At 49.2% G+C, this 20,875-nt stretch overlaps 1 long non-coding RNA gene across 2 annotated transcripts; it reads left to right on the top strand.

Annotated features, from left to right (window-relative positions):
• Positions 1–845: 845 nt before the first annotated feature.
• Positions 846–9,046, top strand: LOC105099261 (uncharacterized). Of its 2 annotated transcripts, XR_010377147.1 has the most exons (5): positions 846–1,712; positions 4,093–4,339; positions 5,092–5,137; positions 7,013–7,075; positions 7,181–9,046. It is a non-coding gene; the product is annotated as an uncharacterized LOC105099261 (long non-coding RNA). The 2 variants fall into 2 exon arrangements; XR_838071.3 differs by lacking the exon at positions 5,092–5,137 and having other exon boundaries at positions 854–1,712.
• The last annotated feature ends 11,829 nt before the right edge of the window (positions 9,047–20,875 follow it).

The following is a 20,875-nucleotide window of genomic DNA, read 5'->3' as shown; positions in this document are numbered from 1 at the left end:
AGTCACTTAGCAATTTATTAGCTGCTTTTTCTAGGAAACAGCCCATTTTCCAGCCCTAAAAATCCAACATAAAGAAGATTTTACCGTTTCTTTTTGTTTTCCTTTTCAGACCAGGTGATTGCAGATATCAGTAAGCTTTCAAGCGTGAGGAGCAACCGTTCTGTGCTTTTGACACTGTATCACTTCATCCTTCTGTTATCATTATCTTAATGAAAAAAATCAAGGTGACTGCAGGATCTCTGCTTCGTTTCTTTACTTTCTCCATTGCTGCCAAAGCCCTTCTGTAAGGGGCACCCAGAATAAGGTCACATCCCTTTACACAGCATGACCTTGGCCACAGGTCAGATAGAGGAAAAGCATAAAGAAGACCATCAGATGTCTCCATGTATGTTTCCATTGCCTCCGCAGATCCTTTACCGTTCACAAGGGAGGTGTGCTCATCCTGAGATGCTTGACAACCACCTAAGGTGCGTGCCAGAGAGATGGAGGTTTGTGACAAAGTCCACGATAACTAGATGGATTCGTTTCCCAGCATAAATGGGCCAGACCTGGTCTTTTTCAACCAAAACAATTAAACAGTGTTGTCAGACTCCGGATGAGAACCAGAAAGTATATCAGAATGCTTCTATGGACATTCGATCAACTTTTCATCTTTATTGGCTATGAGAATAACCCCAGAGCAGGATGGGTGTCACCTGAAGATAGAGTGCTGTGTGTTGACTGTATGTCTGAGGAAAGCCAAGGTCTGTCAACAGCGCCTGGGCTGTGTCTTGGCCATCTGTCAGTGGTGTCAGCTGTTACTCAAAGTGGCTCATCTGGGTCACAAGGGCTTAAGGACTAATGGTCATAGAACTGGCCAAGCAGGTTTTGCAGGTCCAGAAAAAGCAAAAATAAATAAGTAAGTAAGTAAGTAAGTAAGTAAATAAGTAAGTAAATAAATAAAAGCCAAGAAGTGTAAATCTTTAGTCCAAGGGGCCAAAGGCACGCCCAGGACATCCACAGGCTTTCACAAAGACTGGAGTGGAATTATGGAGGCAGCAGAGTTTTCCAGAGCCTGGGAGCTGTTTCACAAGCAACTGTCATTGAAGAATTCTGATGCATTTCAAGAAGCCCATTTTAAGCTCATCCGACCAGCACTTCAGATTTAAAGAGCCCCACCTCGCTTGCTGGGGAACCCTTCCCGGGAGAAGACCAGCAGAGAATCTGAACGTCTGCAGAGCCCTGATCCGGACCCACTGCCACCTCCTTGCTGCTCTGAGAGGCTCTTGTCCTTGAAACCCTACCTGTCTACACTGGGCACATGATAAACCTGGAGTATTTTCCTGGAGCATTAATTTTACTTAATGATGAATAATCAAGAACATTTTTATGCTTAAATAATAGGTTGTGGACTATAATGCAAAATTTGCATGAATTTTAAGGAGAAACAAAAGCCTTCAAAGAAATCTGCATTGTTGGTGAGTTATGTCAGGGACTCAGCTTCACTGTCCTCTGGGCTGCAGGAATGCTCTGGTGGAAAAGCTTTGAACGTGGTAAACAGGGGACTGTGTTTTACAGGATGCAGAAACCTGTACGGATGTAATCTTTGGATCAGGCTCTCAAGGAGTGAGCCGTGTGCTGTTTGTCTTTCTCTCCCTAAAAAATACAGAAGATAACAAGGAAAATAAGGGGGAAATCACGCAAGATCTCATCCTCTCTGAAGACAACCACAGGTGACATTTGGGTGGACAACTTTTAGGGTACCCCCAACATACACGGCAGAGATCTGTGGATTTCATTTTGCATGAAGGGTGATGGTATTTGTCTGTGTGCTTCTACAATGGGCAGGAAACTTTTTAAGTTTTCAGATGAGTTGAGCATTTCCAGATACCCTCTCACAGAATACCAATGCGAATAGAGAAAGCCTTTCACATTTACCGAGATGTAATAAATACCATCTCTCGCTTTCCTTTTTAATCCACAGCAACAAGATGGGACTGTAGGTGCTCCATGCACGATCGGAGGATGTGTTTCCAATGCTGAAAGTTAACGTGCCATCATCTGTCAGGCCAGGACAGTGCACGGCGGGAAGGGGCTCTTAAGTCTTTCTGGTTGTGTGGCCTCGATGGCCGGCACATTATTCCTCAGCATCCTGCTGGGTTTCACTGTCGCCAATGGCCTCCCGTGGCCTGCAGTGGTGGGATGAGACCCCTCGGGATGACCCTAGAGAGCCAAGCCCATCTGCCCTCGCTGACGCTTCCCGATGTGACACCCGCCTGCTGGGGTGGATGCGTGCCAAGAGCAGCCAACTGTATGAGGCCCAAGCGAGGCGAGTGGAGCAGGGAGGCAGAGGGGCCCTGCACGGAGGTGCTGATACAGCTGCTGCCCACATGGCCTGGGCGGCTCTGCTGGGAGACCCCACCTGGACCCAACTGCCCAGCCTGAGGGCATGGGCGGCTTTAAACAAAATCTTTGTTCTGAGAGTGACTTTACAAGGTGGTTTCCTAAACAGTGGCGGGGCTTCAGGTGGGGACAGTGGCCTCCAGCCTCTTTCCTCTGTGTTCTGTGGGGGCTGCTGGAGGGTGAAGGCTCAGGCTGCAGGCTCTGCCCTGACTTTCGGTGCCTGCTAGAATGTTGTCCCCCCACCCTGTCACTTCTCTCACACCCTCTCTCTCTGTCACACACACACAATGCCTTTCCTACCCTGAAATCCATGAGTGGGAATTTTAGGTGCCAGCTTTCCTTTGAGCTAATGCAGGTAAAAAGGATGATCTCCTTAAGAGCAACCCATAGTAGTGAGTCCTGGAGGAAAAGGGGGAAACTCTAACTCCCCAGGCCTGGAAATGATGCAGTATGCATCAGGACCAAGATGCGGGCTTTTGTGTCATCCTGGAGAGGGCCGTAGTCATTCCATCTATAAGGTGAAGACCAGGGCCTCCGCCCTCACCTAATGCATCTGTGAAAAGGGGGAACCGCCTCAGAGGATAGGGAAGATCTGATGCATCAGTACCCTGAGCACTAGCAGAGGGCCTGACCCACAGAAAGGGCTCGGTAGGTGGCGGCTGGCTAGAAAAATCTACCTAGGGCCAACTTTACCAAGCCCCAGCTCCAAGGAACTCGGCTGAATCTGGATGTAACCCTTGAAGCCTTGCCCCATGCCCCCACTATTCCCCAAACCTCCCTCCTGCTCCTGGCCACACCTGCATCCAGTCAGGGCCACACACTAGCATGACTCCACCCCCCAGCATTCTCTGTATTGGTCTTGGCTCCCGCTGGCCTTCCAGCTCTCCAGCAGCTAAGGTTGATACTTGTCTGTCCTAGAACAGTCATTAGCTGACGACTCTGTATTGGGGGCAGTGGAGCTAACTGGCTAAGAACACAGGATTTACATTTAGACAGGAATGGATTTGAATTCCGACTCTGCCATTAGACACCTATGGAACTGTATGCAAGGTTTTGTGACCCTTCTTGGATCTTAGTTTCCTGTACAGTAAAATGGGAGTAATACTTGCATATTACTCATAATAATTATTTATACTTATAATACTTATAATAATTAAGTTAGCAATATTTGCAAATATTTGTAAAGCACATGGTAGATAATATGAGGTATTATTCATCTTATCAATACTTGCATTATTACTGTATTTAAATTAATTTAGTGTTGAAAATGAAACGTGATGGGACTGGTGGGTTTTGACCCACATAAAAGAAAGCCAGAGCTTGTTACCATGTGCACATGCTCAGGGTGCACCTTGGGCTCGTTCTCATTTTTAAGGTGGATACAGAGGAAGGAGAGGGAAACGGCCTCAACTCTGGCAAAGTGGGGACAAGTCCTCTGTGACTCGAAGGGACTCCCTGCTTTGCTCAAAGTGCCCCTTGTTGCCTGGTGGCAAGTTTTGTTCTCCAAGACCAGTGACTGACTCCTGTTCATGATGCTTTTGGGGAAAGACGTTAGATCCATACAAGGTTAATTACTATTATGCAAAGAAATGAGTCCACAAACCGTTCACAATCCTTTTGGGTGGCACACGTGTTCATTTCTCTTTCTTTTAAAAAAAATCATGCCTCTTTTTATTTATTTGGTATCTTCTCTGCTCTGTTTCTGTAAAGAATAAAAATGCAGCCTCCACCATGTTGGATCATGTAGCTCTGCATAAGCTCTTCCAAGGGTCTCCATTCCGCTCAGGCCCTAACAGTAGCCCACGAAGCTACAGGACCTGGCCTCTCACCCCTGGCTCACCTCCGACGCATGTATACAACAGAGATGCCTGGATTTCCTTGTACGTGACAGGTTCACATGAGACATCTTATAGAAGCTGCTTTCTTCACCCAATGCTGCACACATTTCTATGTCAAGGTACGTAAATCTTTAACCCCGCTTCTAATAGCCTTTAGTGAGATAGTGGTCTTCCATCTCATGGAGCCAGTCTCCTACTGATTACATCTTTAGGCTGTTTCCAGCTCTTTGCTATTAGATGAGATTGTGTATATAAGCTACTCCTTGGGCACATCCCAGGCAGCTCTTGTCCCAGCTGAACTGTAAGTCACCTATGGTGTTATTACTAAGGAAATCTGTCATCATCATCATCTCTCTCCCCATGCCCAGCCCTGAAAACACTGTCTTAAAGGCTCCCCAAACCCAGTTCTTAGTATCAACCAAATCAGTTCTATTTAGTCCATCTACCACATCTGAGGGAGGGCATGTGTACTTGTTTTTGATTTCCTAGAAAAATTCAGAATACTTTTATATTTTATCTGGCCTCAATTGTCTGTGCCTCTCCCTTACTCCATCCACTCCCTTTCTGATAACTGTAGGTCCCAGAGAATCATGCCTCTCCTGCTGGATACAATCTTGATGAACCTGGGGTGGGGGGTGGTAGGCGGACTAGTCATTAAAACTCAGGGTGAGAAACCGCCAGTCTCTACTTCCATTCTTCCTTCTGCCCTCCTGGCCCCACCAGCCTCCAGGTCACAGGTCTGGAAGCTCCTGGGGTTGGTGCAAAAGCCTCTCACAGGACTGATCCATCTTTAGTGAGGGTACCAAGGAACCTCCAGCAGGAGGTGTGTATTATCTCAGTGGCCTTAAATATCTCCTTTCCTTTGTTTCAGGACACAGTGGGGAGCAAAGCCTTGACATAATAGACTTCAGTGCCAGGTGGACTTCTTTTTTTTTTTTTTTTTTTTTTTTTAATTTCCTCTTATTTTGTTCCATCATTGAGCTTGTTAGGGTGACTTCTTTTTGCTAAACCCTGTGGCACTGGGTCCAAGCATGCCTCACTATTATTAACCTATTGGACAGCTGAGGGCGTAGAAGCACCCAGAAGCTACATGACCCGCCCAGGATCATGTGGCAGTGCCCCACAAGCCTGGGACTCAGGCTTCTGATGGCGGACCTGCCCTTGGCTCAGGAGGAGCTGCCAGCAGGCACCAGAGGCGGCTCATGTTACGTGACCAGGTCGCACGCTGAGGGTGGGCTGCCCTCCTCCTTCTTGGCTTAATCTCAAACAGCCGTGGAAGGAGGTGGCAAGGAACCCTGGTGGTCTTGTTTTAGGAGGTCTCTAGAGATCAGTGTTGACATCTTTCTTAGGTCTGTCATTGGCATGGGTGGATTAGGAGATCCCAGGCTGGGTAACTCAATAGTTCACTGTGGCCCTCTGCTGACAACACAGATACTGAAGGGCATCAGCTGTTGAGTCCCGAGTGATAAAGTTATAGGGAAAGAGGAGGCGGGGGCTGCCAGAGGGGAACTAACCCACTGAAAGTTTGCTCTGAGCCAGGCACTGTGCTGGCCCTTTCATGTGCACCTCTCCTCTGCAACCCCAGGCACCCAATCAGCCGACTCTTCCTCCTCCTTTGGGTTGAGGAAATAGGATGATCGAAACTGCTAAGTGGAAAGTAGCTATTATGCGATGGAGACAGATAGGCTTTTAATGCATTTGTGTCCCGAGTCCAAAGTTAAGCTCTTTCCTAGTTACCACATCGCCCATCAGAGGCACCCCAGGACAGCCTGAGTTCTGCAGTAAATCTCTTTGGAGTGAGCCACCTTTCTGCGAAGACACGGACTCATCAGCCCCACTTCCTTCCTTTCCCAGCTGCCATGTCATCTGAGGAGAGCAGTGTCAAAACTTGGTGCTTTTCTTTGAAACTCTTAGTGAGTCTCCCTCCAGACTGCAGTTGGCTCAGGGGCATGATTTTGGCTGCAATCCCGCAGAGTTTCATTTTCACTTTTTTATTGAAAAATCGAAATCTGGGGAATTAGAACCTTTCCATATTGATTTTTCAGGGGCAAGTGAAAATTACATTCTGTATGGAACCAAGAAGGTGCCACCTTGAGTGGCGGCGGGGCTGACGTCGGAGTGGCATGCAGAAAGGGGCACACGGATACAGTCTCTGTGTAATCTTTCAAAGTGTTGAAGCCACAACTCATTTTTGATCTGCGTAAAATGATTTCTGAAATCAAAACTTTATTTTGTTTCTTCAGTTGAAAAGAAAATTGGAGATAGAGACCTAAGTGGAAAGAGCTTTGGAAACTGAGTCTCTGATTTCTCCTTCCAGTACATCAGGGGTGGGGTTGAGTCCACGCTTGGCTCCTCACCTCCTCTAAGCCTGGTACTGGGGACTGTGAAGACAGAGTTCTGCTTTATTCATTCACTTTGAGACTCGGACAGTTCTGAGTCCAGATCTTGTTCTGCCACTTACTACATGGATGCCCTTTTGCAAGTTATTCAATGTCCTGAGCTGTGTTTTTTTCATCAGTGTGCATTGGGGATAGTACAGAAACTACCCAGAAGGCTGCGGTGACGATTGACTGAATAAACATTTATTGACTGACAGTGAATAAACAAGGCCCATGTAAAGCGTTTGGGTTTGATAAAATAGGTGTCTATTGTGTGCCATCACCACGTCACCTTTCTCAGCAGGGCCAACCCCTTAAGAAGTTTGAAGTATCACAGAGCATTCAGGGCAGGTGGACCTATCTGAGGCTTGCACTGCCATTTTGTGTTTTATTTCCTTTTTCCTGTTCCATCAGGGCGAATGCGGAGGAAAACCTGCCGCCCCGTGCACGCAGGCTTCTCCTTGGGAAAGGCGCTCTGTGAGTTAAGATTTGGAAGCAATTCCATCTTCTTTTCTTTGCCTCCTCCCACCGCCCTCTTTAGCACCTGTGAAATATCCTGTCTTTTCCCTTTTTCGTATGCAGGCTAATTGTGAACATCAGCCAAAGCCCTGAAAGTGATTCTAGCTGGAAATGAGCAGGTCTCTGAAGCGGAAGAAGAGATGGACTCTGGAGAAGAGGGTGTCTGCAGCCGTAGGGGTGAAGGTGACCACCCCGGGGAGAGGGGCAGTGCCGAGCCAAACTTCAGATGCCTCTGGGGGATGCCGGGCACCCCATTGGCCTGGCATCCACAAATGTTTCAGCCAGATGTGCAGCCCTTGGAATGAGCAGTCAGCAACTGCTTTGAAGATGAAAAGCCCTGGGAGCCCACAGAGTGCCTCTGTTACTGGCGGGAGCACGCCTTCTCCGCATCAGCACTGCTCACGGCTCTGCTCCAGCTGGTGAAAGGCAAACCCAGCCGGAAATGCCAAGTGCAAGGAAGGGGAGCAAGTGAAATGCTGGGGGTGGGAGAAGGGAAGGGGTGGGTGCCTGTGCTTTGAAATTCTGTCCCGGAAAGGCCTCTTCAGTGGATCCCCTTCCAACCTGCCCCAGTACAACAACTGGACGTGGCATGTGACAGGCGCTGCCGACAGGTCACATTTCACACACGCAGCTGTAGTATCTGGCACGCAGGTGTTTGGTTCTGTGTTTGCCAGCTGCTCTGCAGCGCCCTGCTTTTCTGGCTGGGACGGGGGAGGGGGAACCTCACACTTGTTGCTGCCAAAAGTGAGGAGGGGTTAAAAATTCCTGCCAGTGGGCCAGGTGCTCAGCGTTGGAGTCAGTGCTTGAGTGTCCCCGTGGCTGCCTCAAGGGTCCCGGGGACAGGGGATGGGTCTGCATGGGAGTGGGAGCAAGGTGACCGGGAAGCCTCCAGCAAGCTGGCCAGGCCCCAGGAAGATCCGTCGGGAGCGAGTGAGCAAGAGGAGAGTAGGCCCCTGGGCTCTCGAGTTGGGAAGATAAGAGTTCAGATCCCAGCTCCACCTCTGAGTAATTGTGAACTCTTGGCCAAGTTTCTTAACCTGTCTGGGCCTCAGTGTCCTAGTCTATAAAATGGATTGTGGAATGCCTGGTGCATGGACCGCTGGAAGGATTCCATGAGACAGGATGTAAAGCACGCAGGGAAGCAGTGCTGCTTTTGCTGCCCCCACCTGGAAAGCGGGTCAGGCAGGCACCTCCCAGGCTCCTGGGCCGGCACCCTGGACCATTGCGCACGTCAAGCAAGCCTGGCGCAGCGGTTCTGTGTCTCAGGGTGGATGGGCGGGCCCGGGCGGGCCCAGTGTCCAGACACAGATAATTGGTTTCCTGCTCTTTCTTCTTCCTCAGAGAGGAAGACGACTGTGTACTCAGAAAACTAAATCACTGAGAAAGCACAAAGCAGGGCGTTTGGGCTTGAGCCTCCCACCTCCAGCCCCCCGCCTCCCCAACCCAGAACTCACCAGAGATTGTTCATGGCTGTGGCTGTTACTTGGAAGTGTCTCTCCCTCCTCCTCTGGACTCTCTGGAGGCCGTGGGCCACGTCCACTTTGCCCGCCACTCCTTTCTATTCTCTGCAGGCAAGAAGGTTGGAAAAACGTTTGCTGAGGGAGCAAAGGCCTGAGTGTGTAGATGAGTAGAAGGAGGTCCTCACTGCTTCTGCCTCTCTCATCCCCATTTAAAAAAAAGTTTTTGGAGCAAATTTATGGTTACTGGGGTAGAGGGGAGAGGGGAGAGAGAGATAAATTGAGAGCTTGGGATTGGCTTATTAAACTACTATGTACCAAACAGATAAACAACAAAGTCCTAGTCTATATCACAGGAGATTATATTCTATGGCTTGTAGTAACAAGTAATGAAAAAGAATATGAAAAAGAATATATATATATATATATAAAAAACTGAATCACTATGCTGTAACCAGAAACTAATACAATATTGTAAGTCAAAAAATAAAAATTTAAAAAATTAAAAAAATTTTTTATTGAAGTATAGTTGATGTACAATATTATATCAGTTACAGGTGTACAACACAGTGCTTTACAATTTTTTAAAGGTTATACTGCATTTGTAGTTATTATAAAATGTTGGCTGTATTCCCTGTGTTGTACAATATTTCCTCATAGCTTATTTATTTTATACATGATAGCTTGTACGTCTTAGTCCCCTACTCCTATATTGACCTTCCCCCCTTCCCTCTCCCCACTGGTAACCACTAGTCTGTTCTTTTTTGTTATATTTACTAATTTGTTGTATTTTTTAGATTCCACATATAAGTGATATCATACTTGTCTTTGTCTGACTTCCTTCACCTCACTTAGCACAATACCCTCCAAGTCCATCCATGTTGTTACAAATGACATAATTTCATTCTTTTATGACTCAGTAGTATTCCATTGTGTATATATATATATGTGTGTGTATATATATACACACCACGTCTTCTTTATCCATTCATCTGTTGAGGGACACTTAGATGGCTTCCATACTATCCCTATTTAAGGACAGGAAACACGCATGTTCAAAGGGTGGGCTGTGGCCATGTGTCCAGCCCCACATCTCTCCCAGCTCTCAGACCTGCCCTCACCACCTGTCCCACCACTTCCCCCTGCCTCCTGATACTGGATACCAGGATACCGGGAGATGGGACTGCCCAGGTCAGCAGGAGGTTTCAGGAGGCAGAGAATGATGGGGATCCCATGGGCAGGGGCCATGCTAAGCTCTGCATTTGGACATGGGACTAGTACTGTCTTTGTTTTTTTTTTTCAATTGAAATATAGTCAGTTTATGATGTTGTGTCAATGCTCTTTCTGAGTGCACTTTCTGGAAGTTGCAAACTGTTGAATGAGCATCCTCTGTTCTCGATCCCTCTCATGCAGATTTAAAAAAAATCACTAGTGTCCCATTTCTCTCTAGGACCTTGTTCCCCCTCTAGTGGGGCTGGGCAGCTAGGAGCGCGCCTGCTGCAGTCCCCTCCACGGCCAGACTTCGTTCATGCCTGACTTGTACGTGCTAAGATGTCCCTCCCAGAAGGGCCTCTCTCTCTGGCTAAAACTCTCCCACTGCCCCTCTGCAATCACTGCCAGTGCCCAATTAATATTCTCGTCTGGCAAGGGGGAGAAATCTGGGGAAAGGACACTGGTGTTTATTTAGCACCTATTATGTGTCAGACACTGTGTTAAGCACTTCGTAATCAGCATGTCCTCGAGGTGGGTGACATAACTGTCCCCACTTTACGGGTAAGAAAACTGAAGAAAAGAGATCCTAGACCTTTTTCCACATCACGTAGTTGGTAAGTGGTAGGACTGGGGTTTGAATCCCAGGGTGCCGGATGCCTCCGCCTTTGCTCTTTCTGTGCCATTCAGCGTCGTCACTAAGCAACCTCACACAGTAACTCATGTGGATGAACTAACTGCTGGGACCATGGCCTGAATCCTTTCTTTCCTGGTGCCAGTGTCTTCTTGGGTGATAATGCCATTCATTCCTTCAGTTATTCATCCAACAACTAGATACTGAGAACCTCCTGTGTACCAGGCTCTGGTCTAGTAGCTGGAGATGAAGGGGTAAAGTGAGTCCCCTCCAAAGAACTTATAATACAGTTGAGAGGCAAGCACTAGATGGATAAGCGCACGACTCAGTTAACTGATTGATTATCATTGTATTAAGTGCTATTAAGAAAACGTACACGGTGCTGGGAAAAGCTTGTCTGGGAGAATCAAGGAAGGCTTCCCAGAGGAGGAGAAAATATTCCCATTTTTGCTGTCAACCAGGCAAGTGTCTTGAAAGGCAGAAATTTGGGGTGAGGACAACCCCACAGTGGGGAGAGAAGCACCCTAATTGCCCATTTCCAACAGATGTGGGCTGCTCAGGCATCGTCCAGCTCCCTGGTTTTAGCTCTGAAGGGAGTAACAAGCACGTTCTGAAATACCGAAGGAAGGAAAAACCCACACCAGGGCAGAATCAGGGCTCTCTTGGCACCAGCCTGCCAGCATGGCAAGGCTGCTTCTGTTGGGTCTGTATTTTTCCTGGAGCCTGAGGGATTGTCTCAGTGACCCTCACACGCCACTCCACCAGGAGTGGAAAATCACTTGTTGAAAACATAAACAGAGCTTATGGTAATTGGCAAGAGACAGTTAATCACCATTCTCTCTCCCCTTGCCCTTGCTCTGGTCCTGTTTGTGAGACGTACTGTCTGTGTTTTCTATCACATTTTGCTTCGCTCTTGAAAACAGAACAGCTCCTATCAGTCCTTGACTAACCCATGTGGAATCCCTCTGTGTCACAGGCCAAAGAGCAGCCCCATTGGTGAGGTGACAGCACAGAGAAGAGAGAAGCAGGGGACAAAGCCAGGCTTCCCCAGCCCCTCCCTCTGTCCCTGAAAGCATTGGTTTCTGATGTGGTAGGACAAGGCCCCTAGGCTTCCCTCCTCCTCCCCACCAAGTGAAAACTGCCAGGATTCCTCTTCTGCCGCATCCTGAAGCTTCCTCCAGAGTTGTTCTGGGCACGCTGGACATCAGGTCACTGTTGGTTTTTGTTCCTTGCAAGGTAGGTGCTAGCCAGAGGCACACAGGAGATGCTCAGCCCCCTTTCTTATCAGTGAGCTATATGGGGTACTCTGGGCTGCATAAAGGAAACAGCAAGACATTTTCCACAGAACACTAGACAGGAGCAGTAGTTTCCAAATCTGTCCTCCACAAGCAGGGCGTCCAGCCGGGTCCAGCACACACGGGCACGCGCGCTCCCCCTGCCCTCTCAGCCCTGACTGCTCTGGGACCGTAAGGACTCAGGAGACCACAGCTGCTCCTTCCACCGCGACTGACAGCGCCTGGGCTTCCAAGCAGCCAGCCGTCCTGAACTACAGCTCAGTCCCAGAAAGGGAACAGGGTGACTCAGGTTAGGCTCTTGCTTTCTAGAAGACTTCCTGGTGACCTTAGCTGACTTAGGCTCCCCCACACGATGCTTCCTGACCTGGTGAGACAACAAAATATTAACCCATCGGCTGGTCCACTTGTCTTGTTTCCAAGGTCTCGAGTGGCTGTTTGGATCCAGCCTCTTAGGGCCCCTGTCCCTTCTTCTTGGCTTGGACGCTCATTCACACTTCCGCTTTTAGCAAATCTTTCTAATCTATAAGCCTCAATATCCACGGCTATAAATTGGACTTTACCCTGAAGATGAATGAATTTTGCCAAGTGTTCCATTTCTGAATTGAAAGACATAAGGGCTGCCTGGTCATCTGTCCCAGCAGTTACCCTGTGGATGCCTTTGGTTTTCCTCGGGACCATTTCTTCATAACTCAAGGGGCTATCTTTTCTGTTGGTGACTTTACAGATGGGGGTGGGGGTGGGACAGGGAAGTCTCATGAGATCTTAAGACAGGAAGAATTGATGGCAGGTTGTCTGCCCCACACCCCAGCATACTGTGAAATGGGCCCAAGTTTAAGCAACCATCTGATGTGTCTTCTCAGCCCTCAGGATCTGGAGATTTTCAAGAAAAATTGCTTTTGGGGGGAAGGGAGACTTAAATCTCCCTTTTTCCCTTGCCTTCTATACCTGGCCAATCTTTGTGGTCTGTAAGTATCCAGGAAGAGCTCTAGAATTCTGTTTACGGATCCTTCCTTCTTTTAAAAAGGATATGCGTGTGTGTGTACAGATACATTTGACTAAGTTATTAGCAGGGCAACTGATGACTCTAAACAACGAAAGACGTAATGTCCCGGAACTGACTCTTGAGGCCTCATGTCTTCCGGGCACTTTCCAGCTCACAATGAGAAGGGCCCTGTGAGGATCAGACTTTTGGTTACATCCAGCCTCTTTGAAAATGAAGATTCACTATTTGGAAATTGACTCATCCTTTCCCAGAAAAGAATGGAATGGACCACTCTGTAGATCCACGTCAAGGGGACATACCAAACACACTGGGCATAAAAGACTTTTCTTGAAGTGGACTTGTGTGTCTTGTTTTCTGCTCTAGCGTTTGCCATATTATGCATTTGAGATCACTGGCAAGTTCTATTTCCTTTTTGCTTGAGAGAGTTAAGAAGAGTGACTGTTGAAGTACAGGTAGAATTGATTTGTAATCAACTCCCAGTGATAGACAGATCTGCACTATTATTATGACATCTCTGAGACTTGCCACAGATACCAGAAGTTTTCTTCAGTTCAATAAAAATTGAGCCGAAGTCTATCACTGACCATTCATTCTAGGTCCACTCTTCAGAGCTGCAGGGAATTAGCTTCCCCACCCTCTACCCAACGCTGCCCCTGGATATTGGAGACAGTCATCGTGTGTCCTGAAAACCTAAGTGCTCTTCTCCAGGAAGGCTGTCATCGACGGGGTCCAAACCACTTAGGAAGGGCTCCTTCTGGTTTTCTTCCTGACCAAGGACTCTTGCTGCTGGACGGGATCGGGGCAGGGGGTGTGCGGCCAGCTCCAGGATCTCTCTGCTGGGATTCCAGCCCCGCTGAGCAGACTTCCTTCATTCCTCTTCCACCAACTCTAATGCTTCCTCTCCTCACTGCAAATAATTGAGAATTGATTACACGGACTTAATAACCGGACTATTTGGAGGCTAGGGGTTCTCAGCTCCATCTCTGGGTTTCTGTGAAAGATTCAATTAGGGTAAAAGTCTGCAGCAGAAACGTGAATGCAGGGAGACAGAAGTGTATAAGGACTCTTGGATCAGGATGCAACACCTAAGTAAGGAAAAGAGGAGATTCTGGGGGTGACCTTGGCCCACAGAGTTTGTAGTTAGCAGGAGAATGGAGCGGTGTTCTTTCTCCCTTGAATCATTTTGTTGGGGTTGTGGTGAATATTCTGACACAAATGCTCAGAAATTCAGGCCCTTGACCAAGGAGATTCTTGAGAAAAGAGCAGTCCCACATTAACATGGGGCCATGGTCTGGCTGTTAATTGCCCTTCAAAGCCTTCAAATCAGCATCCTAATTCCTCTTTAATTCCATCACCACAGTGATTTAAATCTGCAGATTTCTCATTGCAAATGCTCCTATTTTTGACGTGTACAACCACAAGGAGAAAGTTGTGTGTATTTAATGGTCAGATTTTATTCTACTTCTGGGTGCTGTCAACTTTGGGGAGAGTAGACAGTATACTCTGAGTGTCCTTAATCAGAATTCTCAGAGCACACAGGGCTGGATCATGGAACCACCATTAGCAGAGGCACCTTTCTCCCTGGCGGAGGAGCATGTCAGCTTTCAGGTTCCCTCCTTCCCACTCTCACGACCCAAGTCACACCCTCGAGCTGAGACGATCAGCCTTATTACTACACTCCTTCCAGACCTCCCTGCTTCTCTTCCCACTGGTCAAAGTTTCTTAAGCATTGCTTTGTGTAAGTCACTCCCCTCCTCAAATGACCATCATAGTAGCTTTTCTTAAATTCTCTAAAGATTAATAAGCATTCCATGAAAAAAAAGATTTTGTAGACAAAACAAAATTAAAGAGTTTCTTTACAGCAGGACTTTTTGGAGCCTTAAGATGCTAATAAGCATTGCAAATTTTCAAGCATTTCCCCCAAATTTACTTGACTGGGATCCTGGCAGGAAACAGATGGCTCATTCAAAGGAGTAATTGCAGGGACTATTAGCAAAAGTGTGAACAGATTAAGGAAACCAACGAGGGGATGATGGAGCACTCAGGGACTAGCAACAGAGGGAATTTGGGAAAAGGACGAGGGCAGAGCCCAGGACAGGGTTGGGTTTGGAAAGGCACTGCCTGACTGGAGCTGAAACCTCCCATAGAGGTACTGGCCACTGCTAAACTCAGTGTGAAGGGAGGAGCCAGGGGAATAAATGCCCCTGCCTCTTTCTCCTCCCGCTCCAATCAGCTGTCAGTTTCCCCATCATCTGAACCCAACCCTAAGCCAAAGGGCACAGGAGTCCAAACCATAGAGGTCAGCCTTATAGGGCACAGGTGGAAAACAGAGAGAGAAGAGGGTGAAGAGGGGACATTTGGCACACCTTCCGCCTCCAGGGAACATCTGTTAACATCCGACGGAATACTGGGTTTTCCAGAACAGCATTGTCCAATGCCGGCCGAAAACATCCAGTCCACACATTTAGGTTAGGTGTTTCAGCCCCTCCATCAGCTGCTCATATAACTAGCCGCCTAGTTCTTCACTCCCGCCCTGCTCTGCCTCCGTGTGGCCTCAGGAACACATGTTGTCTCCTGTCTCAGACTTCTCCTCTTCCTGCTGAGAGAGCCCTTCATTTGCAAGTCCTCAGCTCAAGCCCACCCCATTTCCCTCCTCCTTGGGGGAGTTTCCGTGGCCACCTTGGGTACAAGTTCATTCTCACTGTCCTTGGCAACAGGGACCACAGTTTCCAAGTTAGAATAGACACTGGAAAAGGATTTTGCGTGGCTTCCAAAAGTGAGAGACAACCTGAGAGCTGGTGCTTAGATGCTAAATATCGGAAGGGCTGGAGAGCTTTGGTGGCTCCGGGGGCAGGGCGCTGGAGACCCAGCTCTCCTGGGAAACTCAGAGGACTTTCCGTCCAGGATACTGATTTTGCGTTTACACTCAGGGCCCGGATTTCCACTTAATCTTTACCAATGTTATGTCTTTTCTCTCTAGAAAAAGCTCTGTGATCCCCGAGTCCACAGATGCTTGCCATTTTTCTCCTTGCCCCGAGTTGCCGTAACAGCACCAGTGCGTGCCTCGCCGGGGCCCCAGCTGTGCTGGGGGCAGGGCGGAAAGAAGGAGCCAGCAGTGGAGCTGCGACCCAGAAATGAGATGCCGTCTCTATCTGGGCAGTTAATTTGGGAGGCCAGGCTGAGGCAGCGTCCAGTCTCCCGCCACGGTCAGAGCCATGTTGGGGAGGGTGGGGCGGGAGCTGCTTGGGATGCAGGGGAGGGTCTGTCCCCAGCAGCAGCCCAGCCTTGTCGGCTTGTCCCCTCACCTTCCTCCTTCGCGGCTTAGGAGCGGGAACAACGCTCCCTTTCACAGCGCTGCTCCACACCATTCTGCTCCCTTGTCTGAGTCGCAGTCTAACTGGACGACAGGCGAAAGAACCTCTGGCCGCCTCCTCCCTATTCAGCAAGAGGCTCTTTGGGGGAGAGTGTGACATTTCGTGGGAACTGGGGACTCAGGAATGTTAATCTCCCTTTCCCTCTGCTTACGTAAACACCCCAGCTTCAGTATTCCAATGATTCCCACATTATCTGAGTTTTTCCAAATTACCTGGTGGGCGGGTGTGCGAGGCACTGTTTATCTGGAGCCTAACCGCTGCACCGAGACCTCCCACCCGAGGGCTCCTCCCCTTCGAGGTAAGGCTCCCCAGCGAGGTCTAGGTTTGTAAGGGAATCAGCGAGAAAGAATTGCGCCCCCTGCATCACCAAGGTTTTGATGAGACTTGAGGCCCTCAGCTCTACCTGGTTGTTTCGGGAGCTCTTGTCTAAACCTCAGTCTTGATGGTCTTGATGAATCTGGGGAACACGCTTTGCTTGGCAATGAGCTGGCTGTGTAGGGGTGGGGGAGGGGTGGGCAAGCTTAATGCAAAATAACCCTTTTTGTCCCAGGGACTGATTTTCAACTAGGAAACTCAAAAATGGCTTTTTGCTACTTTTCCCTCTCCTCTTTAAATGCCCCCTTCCCCTTTCTGGTGGGGTTAGAAGACAGAGAGATCATTTAAGGGCCGGGCTGCCTTCCCCCACCTGGCAGAGGGCGTCATCCGGGAGGCACTTCTGTCTTTAGTTGGACACAGAACCCTCCAGCCCAGGGTGGCCCAAGGGCAGAGAGACTGCCCTCTCTGTGTCACTCAGGCTGCCCAGGTCCCCTTCACCGGGACAGGGAGCGGAGGGGAGCAGACCCCTGACAGTGGGACAGGTGCTGCTGTCCTGAAGTTTCCATGGGCCGCAGGAGTTAGCAGAGACCCGTGTCTTCCTCCACTCTGCACAAACCTGGGGACTCTACCACCCAGCCCTGCAGACAGGGGACCGCTGCTTAAGCAGCACAGCCAGCTGAGCTCCTCTCCACCTCTGGGGCAGGAAGCCACCTCGTGCCAGTGGATTTCCAAGATGAGTGATGCTTCCCTGGTGTCAATACCTCACCTGGCTTCTCTCCTTCCTTGGTTAAAAGTGCAGGAAGCTCTGGCCCCAGGAGCCTGGTGAATCTTCCTCCCAACCTGGGCACAAATGGAGCTACTTTTTCTGAAAAGAAGGTGCTGCTTCTCCCCAGCCCAACCCCACCCCTGCCTGTCTCCTTCCCCCTGGGGAGACACGTCTCCACCCTGGAGTGGCCCCTCCTCCTCCTCTGCTCCATCCCTCTCCTGGTCCTTGGGGCACCCTATTTCCCCAGCACTGGCTGTCACCTCAGTCCTTCCCACATAACTGGGCCTGTTCATGTGCTGTAACCCAGGGGAAACCTGGCGTCCTGTTTCCCTGGGGGACTAGTTAGAGACTCCACACTCTTTGGTAAGCTCTTTCTTGGGCTCCGTCACCCTGTGTCTTTGTGGGAGAGGGGCGGGAGAGCAGCTTGGAGGCTATTTGTGTACCATTTTCCCATTCCTTTTCAACTGAGCACATGTTTTGGATGTCAGCCATTCGCAAGGCACTGAGCTCAGAACTTCAGGGGAACCCAAAATGCTTAAGATAGAGTCCCTGCTCTCAAGGAGTCTGACATTTAGAGGAGATAATAAAACAAATGTACTAGTACCTCCAGGCCCAGAGAGCCAGTCCCAACCCCAGGGATGAGAGCCAGCCTAGAAAGGGGGCCTTGGGGAGGTGGTGATGTGGCCAAGGAGGGACTGCAGGAGCAGTGGGTCTGGAGGGGCAGCCTGCTGTGCAAGCAGCAGCCACCCGTTACTCTGTTACTCCGTGGGAGGGAGTAACTAGACCTCAGAGCTGCGACTGTGAGTGTTTTTGAATTCTGCAGCTCCCCAGTCCCACTGCCCCCTCCCAGGCACATTCCTGCTCATTGAAATCCAAGACAACGGGATGGGAGGGGGTGGGGAGGACACAGCTCAGTGATAGAGAGCATGCCTAGCATACATGAGGTCCTGGGTTCAACCCCCAGCACTTCCATCAAAAAATAAATAAATAAACCTAATTACCCTCCCCCCCCGCCCCCAAATAAAACGAAAAACCAAGGCAAACGGGTTGACTACAAGGCCTGTCTGGGAAGCTCAGAGGGAGAAGTTCTGGATCTGAGATGGAGCCAGAATGTCTGTTTTCCTGGGAAACACCCTTGGTAATGTGGGAACTCTTCTGCCAACAGGAGATGCACAAATTAAGAAAGAAGGGCTTCCTCTCTTTCCTTTTCCCTTTATGACGGGATCTTCTTACACTGCCCAAGTGCAGTGGTGCAGGTGCAAAGAGCACTGCATTTTGTTTCCGTAGTGATTCTGCTTCGGTCACCCTCTGGCCTGTCTTTAATTTGACAAAGAATCTCAATGCAGCAACTGCTGCACGTCCCCTCACTTACTACAGTGCATTCTTCCTCCCAGCCCCGCGACTGGCAAGACTTGGTCTCCCAGCTCCTCCACACCCAAGTCACATTCGGCCTCCACTCACAAGGGCACACACTGTAGTCCCCTAACAGATCAGTGTGGCCCGACAGGCCCCTCTCACAGTCTGCACTTTGTGCATCTCCCCCCGGGGTGGGGGCGGTCCCTCTCACTGCAGACAATCGGCAGGTGGAATCAATAGCCTCACCGTCTCCTGGGAAGGGCACCTTAGTTCGTTCCAGCCACACTGGAGCCTCCCCACTCAACCCTGCCAAGGGCTTCTCCTGCAAGGGCAAGGTCAGAGCCGCCCCTGGGTGGGGAGGGGCAGAGGAGGGTTTCTGATGCCACAACACTGACAAAAGGACTAGAAAGAGAAGGCGGCTGACTTCTAACCCTCCTCCAATGACCCAGGCTTTGTGAGTAGAAAGCAAAGAAAAAGGGAGCGGTGGGGGAAGCCCATGGCTGTTATTTCTTTATTTATTGAGATATAATTGATGTATAACATTATATCAGCTTCAGGTGGAAGCATAATGATTTGATATTTGTATACGTTCCAAAACGATCAGCACCATAGATCTATTTAACATCTCTCACCATATATAAAATTATACCTTTTTTCTTGTGATGAGAGATTTATTTTATTTTGATTATTTGGTTAAGAACTATTGACCAGAAGGATTGAGTGAAATCTCTATTAATTGGATGTGAAGGAGGATGAGTGCAAGTGTGCCGAAGTCTCGGTGCGCCCAGGGGCCATATTTCCTGCTCGGTGGTGCTGTGACATTCTGTGCTGTTCCTCAAACTTCTCTCCCACCTGTACCTGCCCACAAGCTCCAAAAAGCACTGGATGGCATACACTTTTACATTATGTAGAACATGTTTTATTGTACATTATTTCTATCAACGCCCATCACACACTTAAATTCCATGTCTTTTTGGAATCGTTCACATTTAAAATCCAAAAACAGAAATTGATTTTGAAAACTTTTTGAGAATTTCAGCATTCATCCCAAGATAACTAAACCCCTTGGCCCACTGTGTCATGAGCCGAAGGCTGGGAATCTGTCCTCCAGGAGGGCAGAGACGGACCCCAGCTTGGTGTCTCAGCACCCTTAGCGGGCCTGTAACAGGCCTGAGATATGCAGTGTCTCCGTCTGCTGGGCTACCAGAACAAAATACCACAGACTTGGGGTGCTTAGATAATGGAAGCTGATTTTCTCACAGTTCTGGAAGCTGGAAGTCCAAGATCAAAATGGCAACATGGTCGGGTTCTGGTGAGAGCTCTCTTCCTGGCTTGCGGACGGCTGCCGTCTTGCTGTGTCCTCACATGGTCGGGAGGCAGCAAGCTCTCTGGTGTCTCTTCTTATAAGGACACTAGTCCCATCATGGGGCCCTACTTTCATGGCATCCTGCTCATTGAAATCCAAGACAACGGGATGGGAGGCGGCGGAGAAGGCACAGCTTAGGGGCAGAGAGCATGCCTAGCATGCATGAGGTCCTGGGTTCAACCCCCAGCACCTCCATCAAAAAATAAATAAATAAACCTAATTACCCGCCCGTCCCCTGATACCAAATACCAGCACACTTGGACTTAGGGGCTTCAGCATACAAATTTGGGAGGACACAGTTCAGTCCATAGCAGGAAGGTTTCGTGTGTTTTAATGTTGCTCTGGTGGTAGTGGCAAAATGCAAGCTGACTTGTCAGAGTCCTTGCGGTGTGCAAATCCCGGGAGGAGGTGCATGTACACAACGTTTTATTGATCATACACACACACACACACACACACACACATGGTCTCATTGGATCCCCACAGGGCAGGTACACTTGTCCTCAGTTTCAAAGAAGGACACTGAGGTTCGCCAGGGTAAAGGGACTATAGTCCCCCCTGAAGTTGGAGCAGAGGTGCCAAGGGAACTCCATCTCTTGTTGGCACCTTTATTTCCTTTTTACCAGGCATCTTGCTTCTGGAACCTCCTCTCTAGATGGGAGGCCAAGATGAGAACAAAAGAAAAGTGGAAAACAGTGAGAAATCACTAAGGACAGCTGCACAGAGAACTATGTCATGTCCCGTGTTGTGGGACAAGGTTGCTAGTGGCATAGTTGGGACAGGGCCGTTTATTTGGAAAATCCTCACTCCTTCTTCTGACTGCTTGGGTTCAAACTTCTTCCCTCCTGAGGCTCTGGGAACCTAACTCCCCAGTCAGGGGAGGAAGGGCCAGGAAAGCAGGCGACTGTCCTCAGCTCATGACTGGCCCCCTGGGCCACCTAAGATGCCCCCTGCCTCAGGCTCCACACAGCCCTCTGGCCAGA

Source organism: Camelus dromedarius, chromosome 21 (assembly GCF_036321535.1).
Source record: "Camelus dromedarius isolate mCamDro1 chromosome 21, mCamDro1.pat, whole genome shotgun sequence".
NCBI lineage: Eukaryota > Metazoa > Chordata > Mammalia > Artiodactyla > Camelidae > Camelus > Camelus dromedarius.
Note: the sequence above shows the minus strand (reverse complement) of the source record. Positions and strands in the feature narration are given on the sequence as shown.